Here is a 13,890-nt window from a genome sequence, read left to right as displayed (position 1 = left end):
ACACACCGCGCTTGTCATCTCATGCTACCAGAAGGTGACTGACAATCCCTGTGAAGATGCAGGAAGGATGTAGGAGGAGAGCACACGAAGTCCTTACCTAGAAAAAGGGGTGAAAGCATCCTGGGGGTGGTGAAGGCGGGGGCTGAGGTGGCTCGCTGCCAGGAGTCTGCCTTCACCAGGGCTGTGGCCAGCTCCTGGGAATGAGCGTCACAGCCTCTGCGCCCTGGAGCTTAAACTAATTAGCCAAGAAAAGGTACAGTTTTGGGGACAATTCTGCAAGAAGGTGGAGGGGAGAGGGAAAAATGGCTCTCAGAGAATATACTGACATGAACTGAAAAAATCCATCACTATACGCATGATGATATTATTAATAAAGGAATATAAACAACATGCTAGCCCATCATGATTGGTAAGACAATAAAAGTCCTTCTTACAGCTTCTGAGCTGTTAATTATAGCCAAGCAATTCACTGTAAACTGCTCTCGGGGGGGGGTGCCGAGCTTGCCCTCTGCTGAAGTGCAATGCTGCTGCGCGTGCTTATTTCTGTACATACTTCGGGGGCAGCAAACAAGCAGGTGGCTGAACCGTTCTAATTTAGGGGAGGGGGCAAGTACACGGGAAGTGTGTCGGTTTGGGGTTATTTTCTGCGCAGTTACCGACGGGAACAGGCTTTGTTTTGAAAACATGTGTGTCTCCCAGCCTTGAGGTAGGCAAAGCTCTCATTCAGGGTGTTGGTTTATTCGGAATCGCTTCCCTGCATGGCTGCTGGCGGGTCCGCAGCCCCCCCAGCCCGGGGAACACGGGGGGCTGCTCCCCAGTACTCCTGCTCAGCACGCACAGCACTGGTCTTGCTCCCGGTCTGAATAACTTAAGGGCTAGCTGTAACAGCAATAATGTAAAGTTCAGTAGTAACAGTGATACTTAATGTGTGCTGTTACTATTTCAATTGTATCTGCTTAAAACTTCTTTTTTTTCCCCCCACAAAACCCACAAGCATTTGGTTTTGTCATGTTGTTTTCTTAATGAGAGTTAAATGCATACATAGGGAAACTCTTCTACATAAAAAAGACTATATTGCTCTGTGAGCTATTTCTGGGAATGAATACGTTTTCCTTAAAACTTATTTTTCTGTAAGTGCTTTGAGACCTCCAGGAACATTAAAGCAAGAAGAGGTTTCTCCGACCGTTCCATGATGTGTGACAGGTGGTGGTCACCTGCTACCACGCAAGCCCAAAGGCAACATCCCAGCTCGGTGACCTGCAAAAAGCATAGTGTGATTTAAAAAAACGATGCAATGTATGGGACTACTAAAAAGTGGTACCACTGGGTATTATTTTAGTTAAAAGTCTGAGTTGGAATGAGTAAAGCATTTCTTCATTTAAGTGGGGAATTGGTAAGGGGTACATTTAGGAAAGAAAATAAGCCCCATTTGTCCGAGTGTGCTGTTGGGCCAGCTCTGTCTTGCTCTCACTGATGGAGCTGAAATCCCTCTGAAATCTCCGCCACTGCTAGCAGAGAATGCAGAATCTGGTAAAAAGTGTTTGCTTTATCTGGCTAAAGACCTGAACTGTTATTTTCCCAACGGTGTTTAGGCCTCCTGTGTCCTCAGGAATGTGTTATTCTAGCTAAGCATATGGTTGCTATAACTACCAGTTTGCCTCTGACATACTCTTCAGTATGGCATATATGCCTGATCTAGCAATGAGCTTTGCACATAAATTCGTACCTCCTCCATTATATTTTATCTTTCTGCTTGCTGTTCAAAATTAGAATGGCTTATTTATTTATTTAGTTATTTAGTTATTTATTTTACATTCCAGATTGGATGATATAGGACTAAATCAGGGAATAGATTAAAAAATTAAAGAATAAATCAGACATTATAACGTAGAAGCAGATGAATAATAAATTAGAGAATAAATCAGGCATTAAGACATCAGCAGTGCTCTATCATCTTCATATGAAAAAACATCGAATGAATGTTGTTGGATTCTTTTGTTTGCATAATAGTCAAAAGAATAAAGGCACACTTGCAAATAGCAAATCCTGTTGCGCTTTGCACATAATTTAAAGACCTGAAAGTGAAAGAATCTTTTGATTTTCAGAAAAGAGAGGGAAAATTACTAACAATAGTGAGCCTAATTTGAGTCACAGGCTGGGCTCCGATGAAGCTTTCCTTGGGCTCACTGTTTTGTCAAATCCAGTTTCTACCTGACAGTAAAGACACTAGCTACGTTTTCAAAAGAAAAAACCCCAAAACAAATAGCAGTTACTCATCTAATTAGTCACCAAGGACACCATGCTAATAATATTTACATGAATTCTCAACATGTGAATAGTTCTGAGGTTCTTCCAGACTGTCGTAGAGTTAATTCACTGTCATCCACATTGTTTATTCCAGAACTTTGTTTATCACTGGCTCAGATTTCTCTGGATTGAATTTGTACCCATCACTAGGCATTTGTAAAAATATTGACAAATCACAGACATCTTTCAGGTTTGAGTGACTGCACAGCCAAATGCTGATGCTGTGGCATTCACTCTTCTACTATTTAAAAGATCTTCTTCTCCGATCTGTATTGTGTAACTCATGCAACTGATAGTGCACAGTGAGTGCTGAGCGGCAAGCAGAGATGGAGAAGGGCTGAGGGCTCTGCTGGGTGCTGCCCTCTGTGGGCAGGGATGTGGGCATGGACGTTTCAGCAGGTACTGGTGAGGAGTGAGGGCATGGGTAGAATTCAGGAGACATTCATTTGTACGTGCGGTGTGAATGAAAAAATCTAGCTGCTTTCTAGATGACATGAAACATTGGCCACTGTTCAACCTGTAACGGCTGGACCTTGCCGAGGGTTGGAGGTTTGAAGTCTCAGCCAAACTTTGAGAAGTCTTTAGTAGCATCTAAGAAAATGTTTAGAAAAATATGCTCTCTCCCCAGATGCCAGAAAGCATTCCTTGGGGACAGGAGTTCTTTTGCCCTATAAAAATGAATTTGTGCTGATGAAAAGCCATACTCTAATATGGTGATGACGATCACCATAGCCCCTGCCCTAGCACAGCTTTGCGCTTTTGCTAAGTTAGTGGTTGCCCTAAGTTAGCTGCCTGTACCTTGTGGCTCCATCACTTCCTACGCATTTATTGGTACAGTTACTGGCATTGTATTTCTACTCATCTCAAAATAGAAACACATGATACAATCTAAGAATTTAACTTTAAAATCACGGAGGAGTGAATTGTTAAAAGCAAATCCTGTCCTTCAGAGGCTTCAGCTATGTTAATAGCACTAGCTTTCGCAATACTAGGTGAATAAATAACATGACATTAACAGTCTTAAGAGGAGATAATATTGGACCAATATGTGGGTTGCTTTCCTCCTTCTTCTGTTTTCATCTTAATCAGACACATTTAAATACTGTGTTTTTCTAAACAGATTAATTATTTTTTTTCTCCATCACTCTGTATTGCTAATGGTCTTGTCCACACTCTTTCTTGGACGGACATGGAAACGCAGACCTCTCTCCTTGAAAAGACTGAAGTATCAGGTCAGAGCTGAGCTCAGACGTAGTGCCGGGTGTTCCTTCAGCTGCTGTTGGAGTTCCTGGCGGACTGAAGTTGGGTCAGGCTGGTTTTGTGGGTTTTTTTCCTTCGTGTGTTCAATGATCAGCTTTGCCCCCACCTTCAGCAAGGTGCAGGGCAGGAGGGCTACCCTGGGGGGGGAGGCTGCCCCAATTCTGAGCCCCTGCATGGTTTGAACACACCCCGCTGTTAACCACCAGCTGGGTACCATCTCATGGTGCTTCAGCATGGGTCACTTGAAGAAACAAGCTTCAGCCAGCCTGGAAAAAAGAACGCTATTTAAACAGCAGTGTCACAGGCCACCTTGGGGTGACATGTTGAGAAATGGGAGGCTGTACCTGCAGGTAGATCGGTACAGCAGAGCAGCTTGTTAATATGTGACACTCTCAGAAATAAAGATGTCGGTGTGGGATGATACCTACGAGAAATCGTTTTTGTGGCAGCAGCGTTGTTTGAAAGCGTTGCACGCTGTTGGGCCCACCCCACATCTCTACGACTCTGCTTGTTTGTTCACACACACTTTCAGAGTGAAGCTGTCAAAGCTGTCAAACTGGGGCGGCTGTGCCGTGGTAAACCTCTTTAATGCTTGGCAAAGCATGCAATCGGAATTATACAACATGAATACAGTCTTTCTTGGGATATGTAAATAAATGCACGAATAATGCCTTTATTCGTAATTCACTTGTTCCTCATATTTGTTTGTGTGGAGGATAATAAAAGTGTAATCATTGTTGAATTCATAAATGAAGTTAATCCAATCCCTGGTATCTGTCATAAATATGGAAATAATTTGAAAGCTGCTGAGTCCGAGTCTTGATTGTAAGTGTGTCCTACTTGAAACTGGAAGGAGATCTTCCACAAGGCTTGGTCTGACACTGAGGAGCCAGCCCTGCATTAGGGGCAGAGGGTTGTGATGGGGGTGCCCGTGTGCTGGCTGAACGGGGCTCGGGGACCTTCTGGGATGGACAGTGAAACCTTTTCCTCTCTAAAGGCCAGTCCTAGGGCAAGTATTTTGAAAGCAGTGCTTTTAGGGCAGAAGAGATCCATAAATCATTTCTTGTGCTCTCTCGGTATTACAGAGAAGAAAGTCTCATCGCCTGCCCTGTCCCTCACCCACCTCGCCCTTTGGTGGCTGGTCCCCTTGCGGGAGGGCACCTGGCTTGGTCTGCAGAGAGCTGGACATTGGGACGCTGCTTCCCCGGGCGCTCCTTCCCACCCTGGGCTGCCTTCACCGTACTTCCAATCTGTGTTTGCCAGCTTTCAGGTTCCAGCATTTGCTTCTCCTCAGGCCTTTTTTCATGAGACTAACACCCCCATTTGTGCCCCGTGCTGGTCTGATGGGTTTCCATCGTCAGCAGCCTCAGGGTCGGGGTTGTACCCAGGTGAGGCCGGGGCAGCAGCAGGTGGGGAGGGGGGAGCTGCCTGTCCGCTTTGAAATCCAGGTGCTTATGAGCCCCATCATGTTACATACGCTGTTACTTCTGTAACGAGCCTGTTGATTGCCTGCATCAATCCGTGGCAGCCTGGGCACTGTCACAGGGAAGGAGGCATAAAGCAAACCCATTTTGTGCAGGCAGTGTACAGAGTTTGAGAGAGGTTTTGCTCCAGAAGGTGGGAAGACAGGTATATTCATCAGTAGGATCCACTGAAAAAGGTGCCATGCGTTTGTAACGGGCTCTTTCTGGCTCACTGGCGTAGGCTATCGCCAAGCTGCTCAAACCCGAGCTCTGGCAGGACCGTGGCGTGTGTGGAGCATCCTCCCGAGCTTCTCCAAGCACCAGGCTTCAGCCCTCCTGGAGTGACTAAATGAGAAGTGAATATCAGCACGAGTCATGAGGCTGCAAGACACCCCTGAAATAAGAAAATAAACAAGTCTTCCTCTTTGAGTGATGTTGCTGGGGGTTCTCTGGAAGGTGAATGTCTTTCCTTGCTGAAGAGCAATTGGAATGGTGCATGCTGGGAGGACAGAAGGGTTGGGGCCTGGGAAGGAGTTTTAATGAGAAAAAATGCCATTCAGAATAAATAATACACGTACCCTGTATAAACCCTGCTGGGGTAGGAGCCCCCCATCTCTGCTCTCCCGTTTGGTAGGGGCAGGGCCCTTCCCAGCACTCCCACCTTGTTCCTGAGCATCCAAATCAGCTGCCGTGCGACTGAGGTGCCGTGTGGGCATTGTCCATTGGTTCGATTGCTCCTGCTGCCTTCACCAAGGGAAAACACAATTGCCAAAATTAAACTTTAAAAACAAGCATGTAAATACAGCCACCTCACAGATACTTCAAAATTGCTTGTCACCAACACAATATCTGTTCTTATGTGTCTTCATGCTTTGCTTGCCCATCCATAGTGTCTTACCTGCGGGTGCAGGAGACTCACATCTCAAGCTGCGGAGGTGCCTTTAGACAAAGCCTGCATTGGTATTCCTGTGATCAGCAAGGACGCCTGGCCCTTTACAGCACTGCTGGATTTGCACTGAAGATTTGTCATATGCCTATTCTTAGCCCTTAATTAAAAAAACTTTAGTAAGCTAAACAGTAATATTTTCAAATGTTTGGCTTACCGTTTTTAATTGCTAACCCACAGATATCCAGATGGCCACAGATACAAACTGAACCAACTGGAGCAATTAGAACCCCCTGGTACCTGTAGACTCCTGTTCAGAATAAATGCCAGCCTTCTGAGGTTGAAAGCAGGTGGCTCACTTTCTTCTCATCATTTTTCTTGTTTGTTTACCTCCGTATTCTCAGATACAGGCCAAGAGTGAAAATGGAAAAGCTAGAAATACCAGGGAATAGGGTCTAGCGAAAAAGGATTATTGAGACTTGTCCTCTCCTTGCGTAAACCTCACCGATGTTTTGCCTCTGCAAATAATAATGAACACCATAACATTTTGGAAGCTTACTCTGATGACTGAGTTACTGATGGTAACACTTGTGTAAATGCTAGTTGGTGCCTGCTCAGAGGTGATGCTGCCTTTGGGGTCTAGGTCGCGCACCCAACATTCGTCCTGTTGCCTTCAGAAAACTCCTGTGCTTCCTCCCTGCATGTGCCCTCACGTCTTTCCACAGCACAGGGGGCCTGGAGCCGGCCCGGGGCAGGGGGGGCGTTTGGCAGCTGCCGCCACTGCGTGTGCGCCTGCCCCTCGGGACACATGTCAGACCGTGGGCTCGGTGTTGGAACTCTCGATCTCGGAATGGAAGGCTGTGAATATTAACAAAACTTCTCACGGTTGTTAAATCTGAACAAACAGCACTTTAGGCAGATGCTTAATGGTTCAGGGAAGTCTGTAAAGGCAAAAATCTGCTGGTAGTTTACAGAAATTCACTACCTGTCAGTTATTTTCTTTTAAATTTACATTTACAGATACCATATTCTACAACCACGATGCAAATGCTGAAGGAATTAAATGAGCTGGAATTCTGTACTCTAGCCAGAGGAGTAGTCCCATATTGTGCAAATTTAGCATAGCATGGGCCATCTTTTTTTTGATGTTAATTAGGTTATCATCAGTTAAATGCAGATGACAATATATATAGTAGCATTCAAATCTCACTAAAAACTTTTCCTTCCTCTCCCAGATGCGGAGGGAGATAATCTCCATATTGCTGTTCAAACACATCTTACTGTAATGAATACGGGTGTCATTAAACCCCAGCATATACATGTATGTGCACATACATTTTATATGTGAACACGTGTTTGTACCGGGGGCCTACACCTTGATATTCTCTGTGTGAGTAGGTGCCCATATGTTCATGCAGATTAACAAAGAGAAACACCATGAATGTACAATTAAGTGAAAGTACAAGTCTCTCACTGGCTTTTATGTATATTTGATCATTTCGCAGTACTGGAATAGCGGACTGCCACACTAGGAACAGAAGCAGCAAGTTGCTGGACATGGAGCAGTTCCTTGTCGGAGAAGGTTGCAGGTGGGTCACGACGCCACCAGCTGCAGCTGAGACTGAGCAAAGGCAGGAGTGTGGTCGGGGTCTGCCTCGGGTGCCGCTGGGCGCTGGCCGGTGCCAGGTCGTGGCCATGGCTCTGGGCTGCCGGCATGGTCCGTGGCACAGGAAATTGGTGTCCAGCTGCCTGGAACTCTGGTGCTTTGTACGCGTATAACCATGGAGACGCGGGAAAACCCAAGTGGCAGGTGTTGACGGAAAGGCAGTGTTTGCTGGGGAGATGCAGCCCTCAGCTCAGGAGCCGTGCTTTGGCCGTGCTATGCTCTGCCAGCGGGGTTATTCACAAGGCAGAAAAGCCTCTGGCCCTCCAGCCTGGCACTCAGATCGCTCACCTGAGCGGGGAGCAGGCATGGATCCCACTCTTTTCTCCAAAGGTTGTTTAGCATTTCATCTCCATGGCTCTTTAATATAAAATGCTGGAATAGCCAGAAAATCATATTAATTTTCACTTTTTTTTTTTTTTTTCCTGGCCCAGTGACTATCTAATTAATCATGTCAGCAGTACTCCAGAGCAACAACTGGTACTTAATGCGACCAGCTTGTTTTGGTTTACTATGTAGACACTGGAGCAGTTTTAGGATGAAAAAAGAATCAGATTTTGCATTGTTTTGATGGAAGAGCTGTATTTTTTTCATCCCCCTCCTGCATACATGAAAAATGTCTTTTTCTTCCTCACTGTAATTTAGATTCATAACAGGCTGTTGATTTCATGGTTACAGTAATGAAGAGTGAATATTACATGATTACAAAAGTTTCATTGAACTCTAGTAGAAACTCCTGACTGGCGTAAGAAAAAAAAAAATGTAATCTTCTTACTTTTGTTTGTCTTTAAATGGCGCTAAACAGGTATTTAGAGAATCTGGGCTTGCCCTTTGACTAGTTCTCCCCAACAGAAGCTGCAAAAATGACACCTGTAATTGAGGAAGCCATCCAGCTCCTGGGGCCTGGCAGGTGTGTGGGGAGGATGTGCTGGCAGGCGCCCAGGCAGCCACGGGCTGGGGGGAATTGTCTGGCACCGAGTGGATGTTCCTTTGTAGGACTTGCTGTAGGACTAAAATTTTAAGAGTGCTTGACCTGTTAAACTTGGGTTTCCAATTTCTCAGTTCCCTCATTTTTTATTAGCTTGAAATTTTGCATTTCAGAATCTAAAAATGCCCAAACACCAAGTAACCAGGCATATGTAAACAGAAGGAAATCTGTCATTGATGGGGAAAGATACTCTGAGCTCTGCCATTAGACCACCACTCCAAACAGGTTGCAATGTGAAATAATATTACCCTTTCCTGATACTAACCTGTATTGCCTTTCTTTTCAAGTTGATATTTCACATGGAACACTTTTTAGATGTTGTGCGTGTTTGTACACGTAATACACCAAATGAAAAGACAAGCATTTGTTATAAAGCAAGGTTACTAGGAGGCACTTGACATTAATAATCTTTTCTGTTCAAAAGAAGCAAATTTCTATAAACATTTGCAGTTTGGTAAAGGGTTAAGAAAGAACATATTAACAAAAGAAAAAAAAAAATCAGATTACTTGGTATTGTGAAAACCATGAACAGTGTTTGCTCTGCTCTTTCTGTATGGCCACAATAGACAAATAAAAAACTAGTCTGTGTGGGAACCTCTAGTATAACCTCAGAAGGCCTAGGAGAATACTTGAAGTTGGAATTTCAACCCAGTTGAAATTTCTGCAGCCTGTAAAAGCTTATATTGTAGCAATAACAAGAACTGTAATAAAACTATATACCTGTTCACCTGAGCTCATTGTAGAATCCCTATGAATTTTATAAACATCAAAGGACATATTTGCTGCTGGGACACCATTATTTTCATCATTATCGTTATTCAGTTCAGAAGTATCTGCCATTGCCTTGCTTTCCTTGCTGTCCCCTGTGCAGCTTTATACCTGACCCTAGGCAGGCGCTTGCTTTACAGTATCTGGACATCTCTTCTTTTTCCAGCATGACCTTAAGATCTAGCAGAGCACTTTAGACACACACTTCTCACTGAAATTATATGATCCATGGAAGATTAAATGCGATGCCTAAATACAGTTATAATGCTTTAGCAATTACTGTTCTTACAGCACTGCACTGTGCAAGTCCAGAGGGCAACACAAAATTATACTCTAGAGTAGGACAATGAAAAGGAATGGATGCAACAGAAGTAGACAAGCTATTAATGTCCATATTAATATTTTCATTCCCACTTAATTCTGTAAGTACTCTTAGTTGCTTGGTTATACTACTCAAGGAGTATATTAATAGTTAGTGTAAAATAGTAACTTCATCCTTAAGTAGATAATTTTAAAGTAATTTGGTTGGGACCCTGAGATTAACAGCCCTGCTCCAGTGAAACAGCGTGAGGAGCGAAGAGCTGGAGGTACCAATACTTTTCCTTAATGTCAACAAACAACACTTCCGGTAGTATTATTATTTTCTGTGGGAAACTTTTCATGTGAATATACCTATTTTGGGCATTTGGAAGAGAGATGATGTACAGTGGGCAGAGTTGCAAATAGAATAATCTGGCACATGTCATGTACCACTGCGTTGGCGTAACACCGGTTTCTGTGGTCGGTCAGCACAAAGCATTTGCAAGAGGAAGAAGCCGGGGTTTTTCCTGCCATGGGCAGTGGGCTGCAGGCTGGCTGAGCCCTGTGGCACAGCGACCTGGAGCTACTTCAGTGTTTCTGGGCTCCCGGTGTGGCTGGAAAGGAAATCTTCTGAGGATTGCTAAGTACAGAGGAAGCACATTTGGCCCTGGAGATGCAGGTGGTGGCTGGGAGGCCAGGGGACGAAGCGCTGGCCTCGCATCACACCGATGTGCCCCCCTGGCTTGGCAGCCAGCAGCCTGCCGTGGCTGCGGTGCCGGGAGGGATGCTTTGCTCATGCTCCGCGCACCCACTCCTGCTCGTTGCGCGTTGGTTAACCAGGGGTGACCTGTAAACGGGAGTAAAATGTGTTGTTTCATACTCTTGTGTTACAGCCTCCAAATAAAACGTCAGGTGTAAATCCCCCTGGGGAAACCAGTGGGACAACCCGGGAAAGGTGCCGGCTGTCCCACGGGGGTGGCAGCCCCCCCCTGCCTCCCTCCTGGCCTGGGGGTCCTCACTTGGAGGAGACTGGTTCCTGGTTCACCTCATGTTTGTTGGCGAGGGAAGGCCTTGGGTCTGCTTGCTGCAAGTGCAGCGGCTTTGGAAGCTGCTGTGGCCGGCGTGCCGCCCTCGGGCTTTCACCCCTGGGTCTGCAGTGACAGTATCGTCCAGTCAGTCTGTGTGTCTGAAAGGGACCTCCTCTTGCTGCTGTTCCTGTGCACACTGTGGGCTTGTGAAACGGGAGTGTGTAAAATGGGCACCATACAATTTATTTCATGTCAGGTGACAAATAACATCTCAGGAAGGGAGATGGAAACGGAGGTCATTTTCTAGGCACAAGAGGCAGGCTTACCTGGCTAAACAACACTCCTAGCTGCTATGTAACCTTTGGAAATATGTTTTACAAGTCACAGCTAAGAAGCAGCACAAAGAGGTTGTCCCTTGTTTCCTTGTCCCCTGTTGCTCTGTGCTTCTGGTGAAGGAATTAGCCTCGTCTAAGCAAAACCAATATGAACTTTTCAGAGACAGCACATTAATCTTCTGACATTTACATAGGCATCTCGCAGTCCTTGGAAAATTGAAGTCCATGTAGAGAAAAAAAAAGCTGTATTCAATTTGTCTGACTTTGAGTTTTAGTGCCAGCTGAACTGTGAAACCATTGCAGCTGCATCTCCATGCCCCCGAGAGGCAGCCCTGCTGCTCCGCCGGCTGGCAGGGGTGGCCAGAGCACCCGCCGGTGCGGCTGCGGGGACAGCAGCACCAGCCTCTCCTCCCCCCTCCTCTCACCCGGGGCATCCCTGGTCTGAACCCACCTGTGCCATGCCTTCATCCGCGCTGCTGCCCCTCGGTTATACGAACAGACTGTGTTGAGTTCAAGTATGTCTAGCAAGTCACCAAAAGGAAATTGCAGAGCTTTTTGTTTCTGCCCGCCACACCCGCCCCTGCATTGCACTTTTTGGAAGTGTCTTAACGTGAGTTTGCTACTTGTGCTGCCACGTGGGCAGCATCCTTCTGAGCAGGCACCTCTGCTTCAGCACACAGTCCTGCAGCAGCAGGCTGCTCTGCACCCTCAATAAAGGCAGCATTAAGCAGCTTTTTTGTTGCCACCAATTATTTTATACATGTATATGTGCATGTGTACATCCATATATATATATATATGCACACATGCATGAAGAGATGTGTGTGTGTATATTTATAAAAAGATACATACAAGATATGGATCAGTATATATATGTTTCATTTCCTGGCAACAAGCACAAGTATAGCCTTGGTGGGGTGCAAGCTGAAGGTGCTGGTCCCCAAGCACGGTCCCAGTGGGTGCCGTGGGCTGCGTGGTGGGAGGCACGCAGGGGCAGGGGCTGTGGCAGTCCCACCGGCTGCAGCTCTGGGCATCTTCTGCGTATGCTGGTGGGGCAAAGCTGAGCTGCACGGTGTGTCGGTGGGGCTGCGGGCTCTTAGCTGTTGTGGTGGGCTTTGTACCACGCCGCAGCTTGCAGCAGCAACCCCACATGTCCGCAGCACAGCTGCAGCCCCAGCGCTGTGACACTGAGCACTCTCCTGATAACCGGGCAGTGCCTTGCTGCAGATTTCCCTTTCCAACCAGCAATGCTCTTGAGTTGTAACTTCCCTGCAGGGTGAGAATTAATGCACCGAGAGAAAGCCCAGTGTGCATATCTGGAGTAGGGCTTACGAATCTGCAGCTGTCTGAGGTGCGATACAGAATGACGTAGAGAAGAAAGAAGAGTTCCTGTTGGTAGGGACCTACAACACCATCTAGTCCATGGATTTACACCAGCAGCAGGGAAAAAGTTAACTCTTCTCTGCAGAGCGGTGCTGGGATGGCTACCCCAAGCTGCCCACCCTGCAAGGGGGGTGGGCGAACACTGCTGCCAGCCCCGGGGGCCGTGGTGTGTGGCACAACCCAAATGGCTCTTCAGGAGAAGAGGGGAGCACTAGCATGGAGAAACACAGCCTCAAGCTTCAGGGTGGCGTGCAGGAATTACAGGGGAAATTATCTAGCTGTTATATGTACAGGATTAGATTGTCTTTTAGCAGTGAACCCTCTGGGCCTAAGTAATTTTTAAATTAGCTTTGTTTTACCAAATTTGTAGTTACTATTCAATAAACTCGACAGCAGTTGCTAACATGACTTATGCACCTCTGGTTTCCATAGGAAAGGGAAGGACTGCAGGCGTTCTGCATGGGGTCCTCCCCTGTAGTTTGCATATCCAAATACCAGGGAGCAGTCAATAAAAAGCACTGGGGGTACCCCACACCCGTCACGAGACACTCTTTCACTCTTTCTAGCCTAAATGAAACCATTAGAACCTGTCAAGTTGGTGGGAAGTGAAGCCGTGGGGGGATTTGCATGTCACCACTGTGAAAGCCTCCTTGAAACTCATCTGTGGATATTTTAACCTGCAAAATCTTTTTGCATTGCTTCTGATCCTGGCTAGTTCCATGTAATGTTACATCTCACTGTGTTCAGCGACAGCCTAATGTGATAAGGCGTGATACAATATGATGCTTTCGAAGATGTTAAATGCACACAAGGTCATAAATTCAAAGCAACGCTTTGGAATTAGAGTTTGTTGTATTCTTTTAAAACACAGACCTGATCGTGAGCATCACTTCAGCCAAGTTGCTGCTGTGCTTGCTGTTGGCTGTACGTTCCCAGGGCTCTGCTGATCCTCCAGACTTTGGTAGTACTTGTCCGTGTGGCAGGATAGAGCATCCCGTTAGAATAAGCCTAAGGCAGAGATACCAGTGCCCTTTGTGTGGCTGAAGCAGCGTCCCCACCACACCTTCTGTCCAGTACAGTGCTCCAGCTTTTGTAAATGCACACTGCTGGCTAAATACTCCCTTTCATCCAGATACTCGGTAGCTTTGACAGTGCATGACAGAGGTCATTAGTAAAATTGAAACAAAGTGATTTCTTGGTTTAGCTGCATTTCAAAGAAAAGAGGATGAGAGGTTGGAAAGCCTTCCTTGAAGCTGAGGGTTGTGACTCTTCTCCATAATAATGTCAGCCTTTCCTCCCATGCAGTGGAGTTGTGTTGCTTTCCCTCTGGCTGGTGCCCCTTGCCAAAAAGTGTGTGACTTTCACCCACCCCGTTAACCCAGACCACCGTCCCTGGGCACGGGCTGCTCTGTGCTGCTGCATTGTGCGGGGCCAGGGCAACTGCGGCGTTTGCAGTGCCGTGACTGATGTACCCAGGCAATGCATCTTGCCCACGTGAGGGTTGTGGAA

General features: G+C 46.3%; 2 long non-coding RNA genes across 30 annotated transcripts in view; both read left to right on the top strand.

Moving 5' to 3' along the window:
* The window catches only part of LOC119147883, a 206,755-nt gene that overhangs the window by 96,701 nt on the left and 96,164 nt on the right, over positions 1-13,890 (top strand). The gene's annotated exons all lie outside the window — the stretch shown is intronic.
* On the top strand, positions 5,095-8,300 carry LOC119147886. Its single transcript, XR_005104213.1, has 2 exons — positions 5,095-5,486; positions 7,422-8,300. It is a non-coding gene; the product is annotated as an uncharacterized LOC119147886 (long non-coding RNA).

Source organism: Falco rusticolus, chromosome 4 (genome assembly GCF_015220075.1).
Source record: "Falco rusticolus isolate bFalRus1 chromosome 4, bFalRus1.pri, whole genome shotgun sequence".
NCBI lineage: Eukaryota > Metazoa > Chordata > Aves > Falconiformes > Falconidae > Falco > Falco rusticolus.
Note: the sequence above shows the minus strand (reverse complement) of the source record. Positions and strands in the feature narration are given on the sequence as shown.